Raw genomic sequence first — 22381 nt, 5'->3', positions numbered from 1 at the left:
TCAGTGTTTCCTGTTAGAAACCTTTTCGTTCAATGTGCCCAACCAACGAGCTCAGGCATACACTATCTTCAAGGATCTTGAAAGGCCTGAACGGAGCGAGAAAAAAAAAAAAAACACTATATCGCTGTGGTGTCCTTCATATGTGTTTTATTTGTAAAGCCTTTCTATAGCATGCTGGTTCTCCAGGAAGCAAAAAAAAAAAAAAAGAAGTCAGACATGTGCTAGAGACAGAGAGACTTCAATTTAGATTCTAAAAGAGAAATCTACATTGAAATATGACGTTTCTCGTATTGTCCATGCTTAGATCTGAAAGTGAGTGGAGGTTGTGTCATAAATAGGCGAAAGAAAAGAAAAGGAATATCTCTGGCGACGCCTTATTAACTTTTTGAACAAGCTCGTCGTGACGTCGCAGGTTTCGCCATGTAAGCCCAGTAAGCGGTGGTTAATTCTTCACCAATCACACACACACGCACGCAGACACGCACACACAAATTACATTAGATTACATCCGAAAGTCAGAGAAAAACTGAACCTCAGAAGTTTGGCGAACTTTCCTCTTAAAGGAGCGCCTATATAGACACAAGAAGATAACTATGGAAATCTGCATACCATGAGGAGCTACCTTCGACTCACAAAGGGGGAAAAAAGGGAAATAAAAAAAAAACGAATTGATAAAGTGGCTCCTGAACATTTAATTCGGGTGCCGCTCAAGGCACAGGAAGCTCTATTGACCCTTTTCACGGTGATCCTGTAGGTGCTGCCATGTTTGATCACGTGGTGAGGCGTTCATTGCTTGCCTCAGCTATCTCCGTTGCCTCTGTGTTTACAATGGATGTATATGACGCCGGCGCGGCTCTACAAACCTCTGTTTCGGCAGATATCGTAGACGGTGACTGGGTGGACGACAGGCGAAGCTTTGGCGACAGCTTCAAAGGACACGTAAGCGCGCTTTCGAAGCTCATTACGCTTTGTCAAAATGGCGCGAGCAGAGTATCGGCTGCTTGTAATAAAAGCGGGGCTAAAAATGTATTCCGATCTATACTAACTTTCCGCATAAGAATTGAATCAGTATCAGTGTTTAGCTCTTCGTTCTTTATTTAGCAAATACTTTTAAGAAGCGGCTTGTCACGTTTCTGACTCAATAAATTTTCCCGGGTGGTCTCATTGCTTATTTTCTGCCTGATCGTTCGCTGGTGTGCTCAGTTGCGATAAATTTCTTCTTGCTGGGCATAATATTTGTAACGTAGATGTTCTGTGCATTGTAATAGCTTGTATCAATTACGTATTATCGCCAGTTACTCGCTTACTGTGTGGACTGCTACGAAACGCTCAATGTCGAATATTAGCGTGCTGTCGGTGTAGTCGCGGTCACGTTCATGCTTTGGCGAATTGATTCAAGTGTGCGTCCATTCATTTATTCTTGACACGTTGGTTATAGAGTGGGCGTAAGTTTGCTTGTGAATTGGGGTGGATGTGCGTGCTTAACGTGCGAGAAACTTGCTGTATGCGAAGAAGCGGCGCTAATCCCTTTGTCACCGTATAACGAGCGGTACTCACGCGTGCAGATGTTCCGGGGTTGACGTCCTTTCCTTGGCGGTTAGTGCTACAACGCTGGCGGATGAGATTTTTTTTTATCCTCGAGGGGAAGCCGTGCATCGCGAAGAACCACCAACACAGGCAGTCCTTATGTAGCAGCAGTCCCTGAACTTGGACGCATAGATTCATTCCATTGCTTATATGCCAGTCACAGTTCTTCCAGCCAACACGCGCAGCACACGTCTTCACCGCTCGATATATTGCAGCATGAATGGAGCAAATCGCGTTAGCGAAAACCCAGTTGCATTTCCGATAGCTTATCGTACAGAAGCAGGGCAGAAGAGGTAATGGTTTCGTACTCGTGCGCTTTCGCTGAGGCAACATGCGGCGCGCCGCCGAAAGCGCCATCTCGTTTCTCTAGAGCAAACTGCTTCGCGAAAAGGGTCAATACTCTAAAAAACTTGGGCTTCCTCGATGCGCGCGTCGAGGCACCGATACAGAACTTGTCATACAGTGGTCACAACGGACGCGTGCGCTAAGGCAGCCAGAGCGCTCCTTAGTTTCTTAAAGTTATGGGGTTTTGCGTGTCAAAACCACGATCTGATTATGAGGCATGCCTGCAGTGAGGAACTCGGGAAATTTGGACCACCTGGGCAGCTTTAACGTGCACCTAAATCAAAGTACACAGGTGTTTTCGCATTTCGCCCCCACCGAAATGCGGCCGCCGTGGCCGGGATTCGAACCCGCGACCTCGTGCTTAGCAGTCCGTTTCCTGCGGTCGAAGGTCCTGCGAGGCAGGATGTGTTAGTGACGTGTGCCGCTTCAATTTTGTGCGCCGATATTCGGTTGGATACTCGTCTTTCTCCCATCCTGTCACTTTGAGCTCTTTTCCCCCCGTGCAGTGTATACCATACCGGAGTTATTCAGGCCTTTCCTTTGTTCCTCCCTCCAGAAATGTAACGTCAACGAGATCGTGAATTGGGATTGTAAACTGGTTAATGGAAACCATACAGCCTGCGAAGAAACATGCGGAAAGCAGGCTCATTAGGCGTTAACTACAGTGGTGGCATAAGCACCGCACCACAATTGAAAGCGCAGCGGCGCTCCAGTTTCAACCACGGTTATGTCAAATGTGCCCCGGCGTGGCACTGCAGGTAATTAGCCCCGAGATCTTTGAGTGGCGCCCTCTCATGCGTGACGTCAGAGGGGGGACTCCGCTGCCGCGCCGCTCGCGCGCTCGCTATGTGAAGCCAACTTGGCGCAGTCGGCCGACCTGCTCTGTTCGAGTGTTTGAAATGTGAGTCCACAGGTTTGCAGAACAGTACATAGGGAATGTTCCAGGACACTATTCCCTGCGAAATCGAGCGGTGTCACCTCCGTCATCACGCTTAGTGTGGATTGCTCCTGGCGTCGTCTGCTATAGTCGTCAGTATGCATACGCGGGTGTACGGCGTTGGTTACTCGTCAGTGCTGTCGTCATTGCATCGAGTGACACTCTTGTTTATTTCGCAGCACTTCCGGTTCACATTAGACGCCAGGGAAGAAAATTCAAATAAATCAGAAAGTATTAAAGAAAGAAACAGTACAGTACAAAATTTATGGGTTTCATAGGTATGATGTCAGACCATAGGTTGAGTTACAAGTTGAGTTATTGAAGTGTCCGGAACAATTAGAATTTATGAGAAATCATTGATTACCACACACCAGAGTACAGAATCGTAGACTTTAGAGACTTGCCACGTGAGCACGATTTTGGCGAAATTCCTGGAAACCCGGAAATAGAAATCGCAAGTAATGTCGTCACTGATGACGTCACACACAAGGAGGTGTCACGATATTTAAACGGCTAAATAATGGAAAACAGTAGCCTCCGTGTTTGGTTCGTGCGTTGCGTTCGCCTAAAGTTAAACCTAAAGAACACCAACGCCGAGATGCGAGTGCCGCTAAGAGACGGCCAAGTCAAAGATTAGGGTCGCCTGCCATTTTTGTTTCACCACAGGCGCTACAAATCTGACGTATAATAATAATAATATTTGGGGTTTTACGTGCCAAAACCACTTTGATTATGAGGCACGCCGTAGTGGAGGACTCCGGAAATTTTGACCACCTGGGGTTCTTTAACGTGCACCTAAATCTAAGCACACGGGTGTTTTCGCATTTCGCCCCCATCGAAATGCGGCCGCCGTGGCCGGGATTCGATCCCGCGACCTCGTGCTCAGCAGCCCAACACCATAGCCACTGAGCAACCACGGCGGGTAAATCTGACGTATCGACTGCGACTATCGGCAATGGTTTGTGGTCGAATCGAACAACGTTTGCTCGTGTCGGAACGAAAGCTTTCGGCTGTTTTCTCACGTCTTGTTTGTTTTTTCGACGGTGTACAGCAGCACCTGGCCTTCGACTACTGCGTCTGCATTGTAATATATGGTGTTGGGCTGCTGAGCACGAGGTCGCGGGATCGAATCCCGGCCACGGCGGCCGCATTTCGATGGGGGCGAAATGCGAAAACACCCGTGTGCTTAGATTTAGGTGCACTTTCAAGAACCCCGGGTGGTCAAAATTTCCGGAGTCCTCCACTACGGCGTGCCTCATAATCAGAAAGTGGTTTTGGCACGTAAAACCCCAAATATTATTATTGCATTGTAATATACTCTGTTTGTTTGTGCAGCACGTGCTGCGCGCTCAGTTTCTTGCTCTACTTTCAGGTAAATTGCATCTTTGCCTATAATTATTAACTTTTGTAATAACTGCCTTGGCCCAGTTTAGTATGGCCCTTTTGTGACTTCGTATGGTAATTTATGACCAAAACGCTCTTTGCTTGGATGCCTGCACGAACGAATACTGCATCGTCCTTTCTTCTTTCGGAGCGCGAGTTTACTCACGTGCGCCATTTTTATTGCTCACGTTTACTTTTGTGGCCTTATTTAAATTGATACTTTAATTTTCGAGCCTCGAGGCACATAGGGCAACGGAAAAGCTTCGCAAAAGCGCTCCTCCGCAGCATGTAATCCAAGCCGGCCGCCGTTTACACTGCCATGGCAGCAGCGTCCCCCATTTCAGGCAACCGACGACGTACGAAACGGCAACCACGGAGTTGGCAAACGCGTCATGTTGCTGCACCTGGGCTCCTTTCCCACATTATCGCCTGTACTGTCACAAATGGGCGCGCAAATCTAAGTATACACGGGCCTTCTTGCCAAATTCCAGCGGTGATGGCCGGTATTCGAACCCGCGACCTCTAACTTAGCAGCAGAAAGCTATAGCCACTGAGACACCGCGGCAAGCATGGTCGCGACAATGGTTGCTTTCCCCGATAGATAGCCAAGCGATCGGTGCACATGGAAGCAAAATGGACAAAGTCATGCAATGGACAACTGCCGTGACATCTTTGATCGCTTAAGAGGCCAGGGTGTCCGCGAGACCTGAAAATGTTCAGGCGGGCACGCTCCGCGTGACTTGGACATATTCGTATAATCGAGATCAGCAGAAGGGCAAACATTGCTGCACTTGAGCTCGACAAAGCTCGGCGCCTAACAGCCAGACGAGTGAGAAAGCATGCGCGGGTCGTTGGCATCTGAAATGGCATCTCACTTTTCTTTCTCTTCTTCGATCTCTCCGGTGTCGGCGACGTTGCCGTGATAAATGAAAGCACCTTGCACCGCGCTCTGGCCGGTGCAAGATGCCTATGAGCCTGCAACTCCAAGGTGTTTTTATGCGGGTTAGTTCTGCACACCTTGTACGAACATGGGCACGGCAGGTTTCTTTTTCAAGCGACAGAGAAAAAGAAAATAGCAAGTTGAATGCAACAAAGGGTGTGCATAGCCCGACAGCGCAGTGCTGCAGCTGTTCGTCTGTTGTCTTTGTGAACCGTTGGTTTTTTTATCAGTGTTTTGCTACGTTGTCACGGTGAGGCATCGAGCAAATATATGCTGCGCTATGCAGGGCCTGTAGGCTGACATTTTTGCATGAGCAAGCAAAAGCGTCACGTCTGTACGCTCCCGTATGCCGCCGCATCCTGCACTGAGAGCAACTGTGCTTACTGACAAAAATGCCGTCGTCCGATTAGTACCCGACACGACTGCTGCACAGACGATCACAGCTGCAGCTGTTTGCCGGCTTAATAGTCCGTCTGAGCGCGGCTTTGATCGCGAGCTTGCGGTTGACTTATTGCGCAGAAATAAACGCTATGCTGCTTCCTCGCAGAACAATTACGAGCGTGGTTTACACTTTAGATGCTGTCTGGATGCGAACAATTCCTTAGCTATTGTTAACATAAAAGCACAACACTTTAAACATATAGAATAACCAAAATCAAAGTAACAAAGCTGCTTAATTAAGAAAATAGGTAAGAACACAGTTGAAACATTTACCTTAGGGCGTCGTATACGTAACATGGAAGAAACACGGAACCTCATGATGAACACTGACCCGCACCCACACCAGGACAATAGTGACAAAGGCACCGAGCTCTCTTCCCACTGAACGTTTAAGTTCAGTAGTGCCGGATTATATACAAGGGTGACCAAAAAATTAAGGAAGAAACGCCAAAACGAAGTAAATGAAAAGAAACACTTCCGTCCTCTGTGGACAGTGTTGTATTTTCATCACGCATGTAGCGATCGAAGTCATGTCCGCATCTTTTGTTATCTCCCGATGCGTCGTATACCATCACTGCGCACTTTCCAAAAGTGATGCGCTTGCACATTGATATCAGTGACATTGAAAAGTGGCTACCGCTTTAATGTCCTGCAGCGTTACAGAAAAAAAAAACCGAACACGATAACTCAAAGATACGGATGAACGCGCGCGCGAGCTCACACACACACACATACGCACGCACGCATGCACGCCCACATGCACGCACGGACAAACACAGATGCAGGCACACATACAGACGCACGCACATGCACAAACACAAGCACAAACACGCACAAACACACATTAATACATACACGCACATAAACACAGACTCGTACACACACATACATACACACGCACGCGTATGTACGCACACAAGCACGCACATACACGCACACGCACCTACACGCATACGCACACAGATGGACACGCACACACACAGACGCACATGCCTGCCCGCACATCCGCATACACAAATACACGCGCGCATAGACGCACGTATACACACACACGCACACACATGCGTGCGCTCAGCCGTTGCCCATAAAGACGTGGCCCACAGAAATTTGCGCAATGTCAAGTAGACAGCTGTTCAAATCTGAGAGCGAGATCGAGGTAATAAGAAAGCTGAAGTACTGGCCTCTTGTTCCACATCAACAGAGCCCTCTCTGAATACCTGGAGGTGGTGACTATAAGCATTAGCTAATTTCTCGGACACTAAGGACTCGGCCAGAGCCTCAGGTGTAGTGCAGTTGGTGGTAATACGCAGAATCTGTCTATCGAATTCTACAGACTGAAATGGGCTGCCCGACCCGAACGGGTTGTTTGTATACCACGGGAAGCGAAATTATAACAATTGAAGCTGCTTTGGCGGAAACTTAAATCTCGCCCCTTGCAACCAGTTGTAATAATATTGGACTGCGAGGCAGCGCGCCATGTACTCCAGCGAGGATTTCCGCAGGACATTTGCCTACAGCCATCTTTACGCAGCATCAAGCATCTGCGAAGTTTTGGATTTCACCTGGACTTTCACTAACTTCCACCGCGCATCGACGCACCGGAAATGAAGATGCTGACGGTCTTGCACGTGGTACACTAATTCACAGACCAACGGTGAGAGTACCGCAAAACATCGAGCGAGTACCACAGACGACCCACCATATCAGTACTGCGTGACCAAGGGACTTAGCCGATCGGATGCGACCTTACACTACACTGTGTTCGCACCCGCTCAGCGAGAACGACGGCGTGGCGACAGCAGATAGGACCGTCGCACACACCAACGCGTCCCTTCTGCCACGCCCACGGCGATAGAAGGCGTTACTTGCTGGAGTGCCCAGAATTGTTGGAAGAGCGCAAGACTACTTGACGGACTGAAACATAAAGTGCCTCCGGGCGCTATCGTGGATGAATTGATCTTCCCGCAGACACTGGATCTTTAGGGGAGAGGTGTTTCACCTCCTACTGCAGTACTTTTTTTTTTTTAATTGAACTATCCAACGAGTGGTGAAGTTTACCAAGTAATGCCAGAACTTTCCCAAACACGTAATGCAGTGGATAGCTTGCGATTAGATACGGACTGAACTGTATGTTGCGACGAACTGCTTGTTCATATGCATGTTTATTCCCGCACGCGTTGTAAGGCTAAATCCGCGCGTAGTTTGCATGCTCCTCCTCTTCCTTCTCCTCGAGAGAGAGAAAGAGAGAGATAGCCGTTTGCTGGTGCTTATATTCACCTAAAAGTTGATGTGCAGGGAAAAAAGAATAGAGAGGCCCCAGAGAAATGTGGGCTGTAGATCGAGATCACTAAGTTGAAGGTGCAGGACACGTCACTTTCATTGAGAAAAAGGTCATGAAGGCCAGGGGTGGCTTGCACGACAATTTAATAATGAAAATAATAATGAATTTAAGAACGCGTTCTTTTGCGGACTGGGCGTCGTCACTGGAACATTTAAAAACGCGCTCTTAAATTCGCAATTTTTTTTTTCGTTATTAAGCGTTCGTGCGAGCCACTCCAGGTCGCGGACAATATAAGGCTGGCACGAAAAGGTAACAGTTGGGAAATTGAACAGCAGATATATATATATATATATACATATATACATCAATGAGCCGCTGAACTATGAAGCTGGCAGCAACGTCTTTGTAGAAGTGAAATAGCTCTGCGTATACGTTTCCTAATGCGTATTTTCCGAATGAACTATATCTCTGTCGACGTCTGCGATGGAGCCGACGTAGAAGCAACAGCGTGGGCGGATTTTCTTTTTTTTTTTGTCAGTCGGTACTGCAGCTACTTGACGTATTATCGGCATACATTAAAAGACGAACTGGAAATAACTGATCAGAACGCATGTTACCAGTGTAACTACACGGAAGTGCGACGTGTAATGGCTATGTAGCCTGTGTGCAAGCGCGGAGCAGCGCCAAGTGCACGTTTCCGACTCTGACTTAAGCCACTGTTAGAAATGCACATCACCTGAAAACAGAATAACGCATGGGAGCGTACTTTCGGAAGCGTTCGCTTTCCATTGTGTGCGCATTGTACACAACGTCGCGAGCCTTTGGAGCTCCGCTAGAGAGTTTTCGCCCTGACTCTTCGCCGTCGTGTAACGTATAATATCTTAACGGTCGCATGGGGCAGTGCCACTCTTTCCGCCATTTGCCACAAAACCAACCAGCAACGGGGCATATGTTGACAACGGAAAGGAAGGCACACTCGGGCCCTTTATGAATGTAACCATTGAATTGGAGACAGCTTCTGCAGACGAAGAGTGTACTTTTAAACTGCTTAGCAATGGTAGATTTTCCTCTTCACCAGGCATAGATTGTAGTTTAATTGGTACCTTAAGAGCACCGATGCGCATTCACCTGTCTTTAGTTTGTTTTTGTTTTGTTTTCTGGTCTTACTTTTTCGGCTAGTCGTTCGGCGCTGGCCAGCGATCGGGAAGTAGTCAAGGTGATTCGAATCCACAAGTCTAGTGATGCTTATAATACTTTGATCTATTGGCCCTTCTCCTTAAATTATATTTAATGCAAGTTACTTGAACGCATGACTTATTGCAACCTTGTTAATCTTTCTTCTCGGGAGGGGGGTGATGCGTTTTACCTTTTTCTTTATTAATCAGTTGCGCAGTTTTCGCAGGTATTATTCTTGCGAGACTCAGTTATCAGCATTTACTAGAAAACTGTTTTCAACATTACAGCGATCCTCAGCAAATGATTGCACCTTCCTTGATTTCGCTAAGGCATCAGACACCGTCTCACACCCGCTACTATTATTGAAACTTGGAGCACTTAACATCGATTTAACCTATTTAAGTGCATTGAGTGCTTTCTTTGCAGTATAGGGACTCAGTACGTGTCAGCAAATGGTCGCTGCTCCAATAGTGCCGTCTAACATATGGTGCGCACCTCGGCAGTCTGTGCTATAAGGCCTCTGCTATTTCTCATTTACATTAATGGCGCTCCTGACCCTGTGAACTCAAATATAAGGCTCCTTGCTGACATCTGAAGTTATATATCTGGAAACTTCTAGCACGTCAGACGTTCCCATGCTTCAATCTGACCTTAACAAGGTTTCATCTTGGTGTAAACCTGGCTTATGAAACTTCATGCTATAACAAATATAAAACATTGCTGGTGTATGTTTCGAATGGGTCTATCAAAGGCTAGACCCGCCCGTAGCTTGCACCATCCTGCTCCCAATAAAGAATTACCAGCACAGATCTCATTCCTATAATTCGACCATTAATTTCTGTAGTTCACTGACAGTCGTAATTATTCAGGCTACCAACAAGCTATCGTACGCGGAAAAAGCCAGTTCAGCATGTTATTAACAAATCTTACGGTATACGGTCGGCTTTGTTCGAAGGAGCTTCTGCGTTGGCACATTTACGCTTGAGACAGCTGCAGTCGCGGGGGAGCAGACGCATTGCCACATATTTGAAATAAATAAATAAATAAATAAATAAATAAAGAAAGAAAGAAAGAAAGAAAGAAAGAAGAGATAGATAGATAGATAGATAGATAGATAGATAGATAGATAGATAGATAGATAGATAGATAGATAGATAGATAGATAGATAGATAGATAGAAGAGGAGGAAGAAAAGAAAAAAGGGGAAAAATCGCGAGCTTTGTTTCTTCCTGGTCGAAAAAAAAAAAACCGGATAACCCCAGCTTGCTTTAAACGCCTACATCGTCCATTCTTCAACATCAACCATAAATTTTGCAGTGACACCCTTTCGATTAAATGAGTTAGCTTGAAGCTTGCTCATTAACCAAAATGAATAAGTATTTGTGCGCATTGCAAACATACTTATGACTAGCATGATCAGTCTGTCTGTCTGTCTGTCTGTCTGTCTGTCTGTCTGTCTGTCTGTCTGTCTGTCTGTCTGTCTGTCTGTCTATCTATCTATCTATCTATCTATCTATCTATCTATCTATCTATCTATCTATCTATCTATCTGTCTATCTGTCTATCTGTCTATCTATCTATCTATCTATCTATCTATCTATCTATCTATCTATCTATCTATCTATCTATCTATCTATCTATCTATCTATCTATCTATCTATGTGTGTGTGTTTCTGTGTGCGTGCATCTGCGAGATCTTCCACGCATCGCACTGACGCATCGTTAACTCAAGGCGAGCGCTTTACAAGCAAGAACGGACTGCTCTACGAACAAAGCATCTTGCATACCTTACTTTACGAAGAGAGGTTGCTTGTCCAAGACTTCGCGGTATGCTTCTTCCGTTTGAAGAGATGGACGGAGAGAAAGTATAGTACAGAAAAACAAACAAACAAACAAACGGAAACGGCAGCGGAGGAAGAACCCTGTCCGCCGAGCATCCACCAGGCGCGGGCACGTAGCGAAATAAGAGGCTTCAAGCATAGCACACGTCTTAGAGCGGATAAACGAACATTAATGACGTCGCAGCAGCCGCAGCGGCAACAGGTGCTTTCAATCGTGGCAGAAATATTTCGCGGACGCCGAGTCGAGCAGCACGATCCACATGTGTGTCGCAGCCGTGTGAAAGCACGGAGGAGCAGCAACGGGCGCGTGGCCAGTAGAGCAGTAACAGCTTATAGCGAGTGCTGCTGTTTCTGGCTTATACGTAACCGAAGAAGGATCGAGCCCCGCTCCCTTTCGGTCGCCGGCCCCTGCTGTTATTGTGTAACTCACGCCTTGCGTCATTCGCCCTCGCGACTTCAGGCTCCTTTAAGGAAGCAGAAAATGTTTACGTTTCCCGAAACCTGGAGTTTCCCAGGTATTCATTGTTTCCTCCGGTTTTGTGAGCATCGCATTTTACAGCATTATATATATATATATATATATATATATATATATATATATATATATATATATATATATATATATATATATATATATATATATATATATATATAATGCTGTCAAATGCGATACTTACAAAACCGGAGGAAACAGTGTCTTTCATTCCTTTTATTCTCTAATTAGACAGTTCTTCCAAAAAAATTCATTACTCAAACTATATAAATATATATATATAGTTTGAGTAATGAGCTTTTTTGGGAGAACTGTCTAAATAGAGAATAAAAGGAATGAAAGGCAAGGAGGTTAACGAGGTTGCACGTTGTTTGACACCCTACACTGGGGAAGGAGAGAAAGCGGGCAGGGATAGAAAAAAGAAGTAAAGGGAGGAAGGGGAGGAGGAAAGGGATCCGAGGCGACGCGCGCTCACCTGCAACAGCGTTTGCCGTGCATTCAGAGTGAGTCGCACAGACCAGTCGTCTTTGAAAAGTACAACAGTACCGTGGCGGCTTTGTGTGGAGATGACGCTCAAATCCATAGTCCCAATGTCTTCTAAAGGATGCACAGGGTGTGCATATATCTAGAGGACCTATGCACGAGCAGGGTCTAGGCATAGGCCTAAATACGTACGAGAAAGCAATGACTTAACAGGATTTGGACGGGCTGCCGAGATGAGCCCGCTAACTTCATTCACGATAACAAATTAGCAGCGTGATAGAAAGACGGGGACACAGAAAGCAGACAGGAACACCGCTTTGTTTTATTGTCTGTGACTCGCGCTGTTAAATTTTTTTACCGTGAATTGAGAACTAGCCCGAACCCACACTCTACTTCATCTCATTGGAAACTGACTTAAAGGAGAAGCTAAATGTAAATTATGGGATTTTAGGTGCCAAAACAACGATCCGATTGTGAGGCACGCCGTAGTGGAGGACTCCGGAAGTTTGGACCACCTGAGGTTCTTTAACGTGCACCTAAATCGGTGTTTCAGCATTTCGCCCCTATTGAAATGCAGCTGTCGTAGCCGGGATTCGATCCCGCGACCTCGTGCTTAGCAGTCCAACACCCTAGACACTAAGCAACCGCGGCGGGTAAAGGAGAAGCTGGAAGTGTTAACCTCGTTGATCCCTTAGCATGGTACTCAGTGCCTTGTCCATATGTATACAGAAACAATCGCTCGTGTTCGCAAGAAACTGATTCTCTAAAGGTTACCATGAAATAAATGTATACGAATGAAAAAAAAAGCGCCGCAAATTGCGGGGCGATGAGATGGTACAGCTATGTTATAATATAGCTGCAGCATTTCATCGCACCCTTTTTTTCTTATATATCTATTTTTGCCTTGATAAACATGTGGTGACTCCACGACAAGGTTAGGTTTAACATTTGCGAACCTTGTGACACAACTGCACCTACGACCTTGTCGCGTGATCGTTTAGTCAGCGAGTGCCTAGCTCACTGGTTTAGATCGGTCTTTACCGACGTCGTGACGACATTCAGCCACATGCAATAACGTCACGTGCTTTTTTCATTGTCATCATGGTCGTTGACGAGAGCCTAGATTGATATCGTCCCCGAACTTAACTGCGCCTTTTCCACGAAGATCAGCAGGCAGATTAATAGAAGTTGACGCACATCACTAATCAAATTTCTGTTCCATGAAACCCGCTCCCATCCACTTGAACATCGAATGCCAATTTGTCAACATAACTGTGATTGTTTATTCGATCGACGTTCTGACACTGCTAGCTGTCGATCAATTCATTGCCGTCCTGCCAAGTGCCTTATTCCTGGTTTTCGTTTGCTGGTGCAACTGTCTATAGGAAAGGCGGTGGTGTCGGGTGTAAGTCCCCGCACAAGAACACATTTACGTTCAACTGCGAAGCACATTTTGCGAGAAATACGCATGGGTTTCCTACGCAGCTTCGTGCTAAGTTCTTGCTGCATATTTTTTTCACCCCTAATGAGAACCACGTGCGTCATCTTAAAGGTATTCACGCTGTGAGATCACCCTTTTTTTTTTCTCACGTTTCTCTGTTATCTTTCTTGATACAACTTGTCGTTCAGAGCACAGGGTATCCCAAAACGAAAGGTGTGTTTCGCCCCAGCTGTTCAGTGAGCGAATGGGGGCTCCAGCTAGGAAACCGGTGCATTGTGAGAGACAGTGTGATTGAACGGTGCTCTTACAAATAGTTCCGTTCCCGGATATTAAAGGCAACGATGGCATTAAGACAGAAATTCTTGTTTTCGCAAAAGTACAAACTGAATACAACGTTCGCACCACTTTCCTTTCGGTAGTGGCTATGGCGTTTGGCTGCTAAGCACGAGGTCGTGGGATGGAATCCCGGCCACGGCGGGCGCATTTCGATGGGTACGAAATGCGAAAACACCCGTGTACTTAGATTTAGGTGCACGTTAAAGAACCCTCCGGGCGCCCAAATTTCCGTAGCCTCTCACTCCGGCGTGCCTCATAATCAGATCGTGGTTTTGGAAGGTAAAACCCCATAATTTAACACCCCCCCCCCCCCCCCGTTTGGGATGCGTTAAATTAGAGCGTTCCCGGTGTATTGCTGAAAAGCCCTGAGAGAAACAAAGTAAATGCTAAAATAAGACTAGCTAAGAAGCGCTACCACTCAGGCAAGTTTGCAGCTTGCAGTCGTAATACCGGTAAAACATGGAACTTGGTTAACACTCTAATAGGGAGACCTGCAAAAAAGAGTGATGATAATACTCTTGCGGACGCCTTTCTCGAGTCACCTGCTGTTCAGATAGCGAATGATTTTAACAAACACTTTATCGAATCAGTAAACAACATTACAAATGGGTGCATACCGGCAAATATCCGAAACAATGTTACGTTCTCTAACATTCATTCTGCTTTTCTGCCTACTGTTGATGAAGCAGAATTGTGGGATATTATACGATCCATGAGTTTAACAAAATCTCCAGGTTTTGATAAAATTAGGGTAAGAGATATAGCTGCGAATTTCGATGTACTCAAATCAACACTACTTTACATCCTAAATGAAACATTAAAAACCGGTCAGATACATGAAAACATGAAAGTTGGCATTGTGAGACCTCTTTACAAGAAAGGATCTCGAAAACTTTACGAGAATTACCGACCAATTTCAATTCTTTCGTCTTTGGCAAACATATTGGAAAAAATAGTCTATGTTAATATGGCCTCATTCTGTGAAAAGTTTAGCCTTATTAACCCAACGCAGTTTGGCTTTCGCTCGGGACAGAGTACTGTGGGTCTGTTGGAAGATTTTAATGACTATATCTGTAACGAAATCGATAAAAACAATGTTGTTTTGACTCTTTTCGTTGATTTACAACGAGCATTTGACACATTAGATCATGAACAGTTACTATCAAAACTAAGCAGAAGTGGTATCAGAGGCCCGCATTATTCATTTTTTAAAAATTATTTAACAGGCAGACAACAGTGTGTCCGTGTGGCGGAGTCCTATAGTTCTTTGTTGCGTGTTAAATCAGGGGTACCGCAAGGGTCCGTACTGGGACCGCTTTTGTTCAACATTTACATGAATGATCTTGCTTGCTTACCACTAAAATCAAAAATTTATTTATACGCTGATGACACGGCTTTGGTTGTATCGAACAAACTTTCGAACGAAGCCGCTAGAGTGTTACAGTATGATGTCTGTAAACTACTTGATTGGTTCATTAACGACAAAATGTTCATTAATAAATAGAAGACTAATATGGTACGTTTTCACAGCCCATATAAAGCAGTCGCGGATATTTCCCCTGTTTATCTCCACAACAGTGACTGCCTTGCATGCGCATGTCCTCCGGTAACTCTGGTAAATAGCACAAAATACCTGGGGCTACACTTCGACGACACGTTGTCATGGAATGTCCACATTGAAGAGCTCGCAAAGCGCTTAATACGTGCTGTGTGCGCTCATTTGTAGGCCCTAAAATATTTCTGTGATGTAAATGTTCGTAAAATTGTTTACAAGGCACTTGGGGAATCGATCATAAAGTACGGAATAACAATTTATGGCTTTGCTTCTTCTAGTAGACTCAAGATAATTAACCGCATCCTAAAAAAAATTGCCTATAGCCTCTCGTATGGCACACTTGGTCACGGGGAAGATCTCTTGCTGAGCATGTACCAGTCTGACATGTTGTTTGTCGAGCAACAAGTTCTGTTCGACGCCATGTGTAAAAGTTATTTTTCTACTAAATTCAAAAACTTGAACGGGAAATCTCGCAGCTTACGTCAGACAGAAAAATGTGTGGTACCTCGGTGTACACAAACTACGGCAAGAGAACTCGTGCTTTCTACGTGTCGGCTAATTTCGATAAATTGAATGAGAATGATATCGGGGGAACATTTAAACAAATAAAATCACATTAAAGGTCATGGGTGATACGTAATGTCCATATTCTTTGAAGTTTTCTTCAGGATTTGAAGCATGCGAACCTGATTGCGAAGTCATCTCTAATGTCAATGTGTCTTTTTTCCCCTGTTGATGCAATAATATCTTTTGTTCACTTTTTGCAATATCATTTTTTCCTATATTTTTATTAATTTATTTATTTGTACACATATCAGTACTACCAGCTGACTGCCCAGCCTCGCACACAAGCAATGTTGCTTATGCGGGCTGGGTCTATAACCATGACATGACTGGATGTAATGAAGATATATATATATATATATATATATATATATATATATATATATATATATATATATACATATGCAAACTGATCAGCGCCTGTGCCTCCGGCTCCGAGGAGCACGAAGTAGAGAACGCAGTTTGCAAGCGGTGAGCCTGCAATGTAGCGCGCGATATATGCAATATAACCGATGCCGAAGCGCGGAACTTATCGTGTTGCAAACTCTGCGGTGCTTTAGCACGTCCCATAACATTCGCTGCGACGCATAGACTGTCGGCAGAGAGCCTATAGGTAGACACCTGGCAAGGTTATAGTCCACCTTGCCTGTCTAACTCACTGTCCAGGAGTGCAGGAGCCGTTATTTGCAAAAATTTTTCATTTCCGCGAGAAAAAAGTCACCAGAGTCACAAAAGTGTTGCTAACCAAGCTGTAAGCCACGAAAAAATACGATTATCCATGCGAGATTTGAACGCCGACGCGGCAGATGCAAGCTTGGAACAGTTACGCATTGTTGTCAGGGTGAATGTACGAAGACCATTGTACAAGTGCACAAAAAGCCATCTTGTGCTTCATGGCACGTCTGAGAGCGCGGAGCTCAGTGTATCTCGCTTAAATACTCGACTCGATGGGCATTCGAATGGATTTAAGAACACGGTTCGTCACAATGTCGAATAGACGGACAGACGCAGAGCGGTGAGACAAAGTGCAGTTGCCGCTTCTTGTTTTTCTCTCCCAGCCCCACTCCGTGCAGACAAAGCGTGTCGCTCCAGCTGGTCGCTGACGCGTGTGCAGCACACAAGTGTGTGCAGCTCACGGAAAGAAATAGAAGCACCCCCCCCCCCTCTCCCCATGGCGCATGCGGGTTTTCTTTACGCTCCACAAAATTACATCACGCGCTCGAGTTACAAGATACAGGCATACGCCGCCGCACTCAACAGCCGCTGCGTACTGTGTGTAAGTCGTGGCTCCAGACTGACGAAACAACACCGCGTTTGCAGGATCGTGGCTCACGTATAGCTTCGTGTATGACAAAGTACCGCAGCTGCTTCTCGTTCTTTCTCGTCGGACACAGCTCTCTGCACAACTTTCGAGTTTGAATTATCGATTTCCGAGTGAGCGCACGCGCTCTGGAGTCGATCTTGTTAATCGTTAGCTCCGACGCGCTGTGCTTGAACGAGCTCGAGTCGCAACGTTTTTCTGCGATACCGCCGGTGTTTCTTCTCTCTTTGTCACCCGTTCACACCAGGTGAAAGCAGCACTTAAATGTATCTATAAGAGAGGGCTAAGTGGTCTAGTAGTGCCAATGGAATGCACGTAAACTTTGCCGCTGAGGTCAGCTTTTTTACGCAGTAGGACCTGCAGAGCACAGCCGGCGCTTTGACGAAAGCCTTCGTGCGTTTCATACAAAAGAGCGAACACGCATTCAGCTTTCCAGACCCTGAGACGCGGTTTTCGCTTGCAATGCTCCTAAATGTTTCGAAATGCGTGTACAAGCAGCGTGAGCGATGCATCCGGCCCACCTGCTCATCTAAAAAAAAATAAAGAAAGCACAGAAGAGAGCGAGAAGTGAAAACAAAGCGCTGTCAGGATATGATATTTCGGCGGACGTTAAACGATTGTGCGCGTGCGCGCACAAGTGTGTTCTGAAATGAAAGAGCACACGGATGTGACAAAATGCGCCCATAAACGTATATACAGAACAAAAAAGTCGTCGTTACGGTTTTCAGCTGCGACATATAATAGCCATCCTGCCGAAAGGTCTGCAGGGACATTGTTCGGCGTAAATTCCAGAAAGGCCATCTGCGTGTATCCGGGCCACGGCCGCTCGATGTCGAGTCGCCGTGCACGGGCTCGCGTTCTTTATGCGCACGTTGCGCATGGATACCAATGCGCATGCGCATGTTGTACACAACAACAAACAGTTTCCATGCTTCAAGACTATAGTCCCGAAGTAAGGAAACTGTTTGTTGATGCGCACAAGATTGTTTTCCATTTTATCTACTTTCTGCACATGGCGTCAGAAGTTGGCCGACAGGGACGTCTGAGAAATTGACATTATTTCCGCATTCCGCGTATGCGGCCCGGCATTCAGATTTCCGGCGTGTACGCAATATTATACAGGGTGATCATTTTTAAAACTTTAAGCGAATTTTTCAAAACAGCCTGTTGCATATAACACAATTATAGTTTTTGAGCTGGATTATATTAAAGGAGGCGGACATTACTTGTACGGAAGATCAAAGCACATATTCAAATAATCAAGAAAAGTTCACCAATTATATTCGGGATTAATTACATTAAGGGGCATGTTGCAATTTACGAATTGTAGCCGGTGAGTTTGCGAGGCGTATCCACTTGGAATGAATTTCCAGAATGACGCCAGTTCGGAGATATGCGCCATCAAACTCGCCATCCAAAATTCACTACTGTGCCACTTATTTCTTCAACAAAAAGCTCTTGTATGGATCTAAGCACAAATGTAACTGAAACGCCCATGTATTTTGTCCCAAACCTTGGGAAGTAAAAGTTATGCAGACAGCAACAGCTACGGCAGCAGCAGCAGTGGGAAAGTCGAAGAAAAGGGCAAAGAAAGCTTCGCTTTGATAAAAATTCGAAAGGTACAATATCACACCTGGGTGTACCACTCAGTCAAGGACCCCACGAGCCATAGCCGCACGGCGCTTCCTCCTGACCAGATCACGCTGGTCCCCGGAGTCGACGCTGGACAGCAAAACTTCCCACTGTTGTGCGGTCTAGTTTGTGGCACGAGATATTGATTTTGTTAACCGGTCGGTGCGTTGTAATCGGGAAGAATGTGTGGATACCTCGCGTGAGATGGCATGCGACGTGGGAATGTGTTTGCGATTGCCTCCAACGACACTGCCTCGTCACACGTGAGTGACGCGTGAGGCGGGGGGAAGTGGGTGAGAGAGAGAGAGATAATATTTAATGGCAGAAAGGTGGAGAGGTCGGCCTGAGTGAAATGCCTCTAGCCTGCTACTCCACGCTGGGGAAGGGGTTTGGGGAATAACAAAGACAGGATGTGAAGAGGAAGGAAGGTGGTGGTATGGTGAATATGATGAGGGCTGCACAGCATAATGTTTCTGTGTAATACGTACGTGTACACTTCACAGCACAGCACAGGGGGGGGGGGGGTGAAGATTTCTGTCTTTCGAACCCGAAGTGTTGCAGGATGGCGTGAAACTGTTCGCGGATGGGTTCTAGTCTTTCCCATTCATCTCGCTCGTCTCGCTGAGCTGAGGACGTACACACTCGAGCCGATGCATGGGCCTTCAGATTCCCAGCGAGAGATTTGTGGCCGGAAGTACAGATGTTCGTGGCTGTTTTCAGCAGGGTATAGACTTTCGTACGATAGAAAGCGCCAACTGCGAGATTCTACCTGCAGCGTAATTTCTGCTTGGGCAAGAGCCAGAGGTTTCGTCAATCGTACTATCTTCGCCGCCGCAGTGATCTTTTCAGCGTCGCATTTTCCAGAGGAGCCTCAGCAGGCGAGCTGCAAGCCAATGGCGGATGCCACCAGGCCTGCTGGTGGCATCCGTAGACGTTATCACTCGGAATTTCGCCTGAGAACCAAGGAAAAAAAAAGTTCACCGACGATCGCGATAATCTCGAATGAGAATTTTGAGCGCAGCTGTTTAGGTGTTTTGCATTCGCCATATATTGTGGCAAAGAATTTGACTTCGAGCGACAGGGTTCTCTCGGCGGCGGCACCGAGCCTCTGCTAGGGTAGCTCGTTTAGCAGCTGCGGCAGACGAAGCACTTCCGCCGGTCGCGTCGCTCATTGTTTAGAAAGAAAGTGGGAACACTGGAACGCATGGCTCGCGTGGAGCGCATTCTCTAGCGGCGGCGGCGTAGACGAACTAGCGCATTCGCAGTGGGTCCGAAGCCCACGCGAGCGCTTTGTTTCGGTACATGGTAGCTGTGGACGCGCTCGCCGCCTGACTGGTCGCCGCCGTGAAGCACGTCTCGTGTGGCACACCGATTTCCTCCTCGCCCTTCGCTATACTCTCTCCCGCTTTCCTCCTCATGCTTCCGCTGCACCCTCCTCCTTCGCTTTTCTCCTCGCGCTCTCTCCGCTCTCGCCGTCTTTCATCCCCCGCTGCGCTCCGCGTTCGCTCTTTCATCCTTCGCTGTGCTCGTTCGCTCGGTTACGCCGAGGGACTCCCGACTTCGACGCTCAACGCAGGAACGGGCACCTAAGAGGTGCGATCTAAAATTGAATGAAGAGAAGATGAAAAACTATAGACGCCAAGAAACGAGCCTGTAGTTTTCAACACCCTCCTTGCTGCTCGCAGGTGGCCTCGGTATGTGTGCGATACCTGCCCGTGGTTGCTTAATGGCTCTGGTGTTGGGTTGCTAAACGGGAGATCGCGGGATCAAATTCCGGCCAAGGCAGTCGCATTTCGATGGGGGCGAAATGCGAAAACACCCGTGTACTTGGATTTAGGTGCACGTCAAAGAAATACAGGTGGTCCAAATTATTCTTGAGTTCCGCACAACGGCGTGCCTCATAATCAAATCGTGGGGTTCGCACGTAAAACCATATAATTTAATTTTCATGTGCGCAATAAGCATTTTTATGGCTTAAAGATATGTTTTGCAGTACGATTACAAATATCGGCATTAATTTAGACTCTAGTGCGAATCAGCTTTCGTGGTCTTTCAAGTAGGGTCATTCTACGCCAACCGTGGCGCTCGAGAGAAAGAATTTCTCTCAAATAATTACGAAAAAAATTACAGGGGGATAACCATTATTTCAAGAGTCTTCCCGAAAAATATTTTGAAGGCAAAAAATTTTTGGTCACGTGAGCGCAATTTGCATTTCACGAAATTATGGAAAACCAGGCGAAAAAAGAAATTCCCCCAATATCGACCGTCTTGCGCATTATTTCGAAATTTGGAGTTTTGCGTTGTCTGAACACTGTTCTTTCATTATAAAACCGTTTCGCAAAATAACCATGCTTTTTACTCCTTAATACTCAGGTGAAAATGCGCAAATTCTAGTGTTTTGTGAAATTTGCCACGAAAAAAGTCGGGGGAGGAAACTTGGAATTACTTTTATAGAACTTTCACTAAGGCTTACTATCTTCTAAAATATTACTTTGCCCTGTGTGATGCTCGCAGACTCCAAAATAAAAGGCTGAATTTTGACTAAAATGCTATTTTGGCCTATTTTAGACGTTAGTAACACACTAACGTGCTGCATAAAAAATAAGCAGAAGAGCGGATATCGTTGAGAAGAATAACAGCTTTCGCCACGGAAATTTTAATCGAAGTAATTTGCGTTTTCATTGAGAAACAAATTTTTGAATTTGAGTCCCACCATTAGATACTTTAGTTTGTGCTTCCACTTCACCTGACAGCATGTTGGAAATACAAACCAGGGTTGGTGCACAAGGTGGTCTGTGTGGTGAGGAATAAAAGCCGATATCACCAGAAGTTCGTAAAAATTCGAATCTTGAAGGTAGGCTTACTTAATGTAGATCGACACTGCACACTTCCATGCTACTGGAAGTACAGACACTTACAGGACCTTACAAAGGCTTACAGAGCCCACTCTGATAACATTCACAGACGTTTACATATGATTGACCCAGACGGTAAATTCTGTTTGCCCCCGAAGCTTGCACGGAGCAAAACATCATTGCTGCACAGGATTCGGCTCGGCGTTGCTTTCACCCGTCGCTACGCACACCTCATCGGCCAATCGAACAGCCCTGATTGTGTACACTGCCAGATGCCCGAAACACTGCAACGCGCACTGTGCGACTGCCCAGCATATATGCTGGAGCGAAGGACGTTAGTTTCCTAGCCAGCGTTGGCAGACAACTACTGTCGGAGGAAGCTATCCTCGGCCCATGGCCTGACACTGCAATTTCAATGCGTGCAACAAAAGTATTGTTGAAGTTCCTGCAGGACACCAAGCTCGACGAGCCGCTCTAGCGAGGCAACTGTCTCATGTACATAAGCACTCACCACTTCTCTTATCATCATCATCCATCCCAATACTTTCACTCCCCTTCCCTCTTCCCCAGTGCAGAATAGTAGACTAGAGCGCACTAGCTCAGGTCGACCTCTCTGTCTTTCCTATCAATAAATTCTATTCATTCATTCATGCACTGTTTACGAATATAGGCCCTGGACGGCTTCCGGTTTTGCTCATTGACGTAGCCCGCCAAATTTAGCGAGCAAAAGAGGCATTGGCTACAATATCGAGTAGCAGAAGTGCGTTGAA

General features: G+C 46.1%; 1 protein-coding gene across 2 annotated transcripts in view; it reads right to left on the bottom strand.

The window, feature by feature from the left end:
- alpha-Man-IIa (alpha-mannosidase 2) overlaps positions 1-11103 on the bottom strand; it is a 65730-nt gene extending 54627 nt beyond the window's left edge. For both annotated transcript variants that reach the window (XM_075692618.1, XM_075692620.1), the window contains exon 1: positions 10878-11103. The gene's annotated coding sequence lies outside the window, so the exon portion shown is untranslated. The remainder of the gene's footprint in view (positions 1-10877) is intronic.
- Positions 11104-22381: the final 11278 nt, after the last annotated feature.

Source organism: Dermacentor variabilis, chromosome 5 (assembly GCF_050947875.1).
Source record: "Dermacentor variabilis isolate Ectoservices chromosome 5, ASM5094787v1, whole genome shotgun sequence".
Classification (NCBI taxonomy): Eukaryota; Metazoa; Arthropoda; class Arachnida; order Ixodida; family Ixodidae; genus Dermacentor; species Dermacentor variabilis.
Note: the sequence above shows the minus strand (reverse complement) of the source record. Positions and strands in the feature narration are given on the sequence as shown.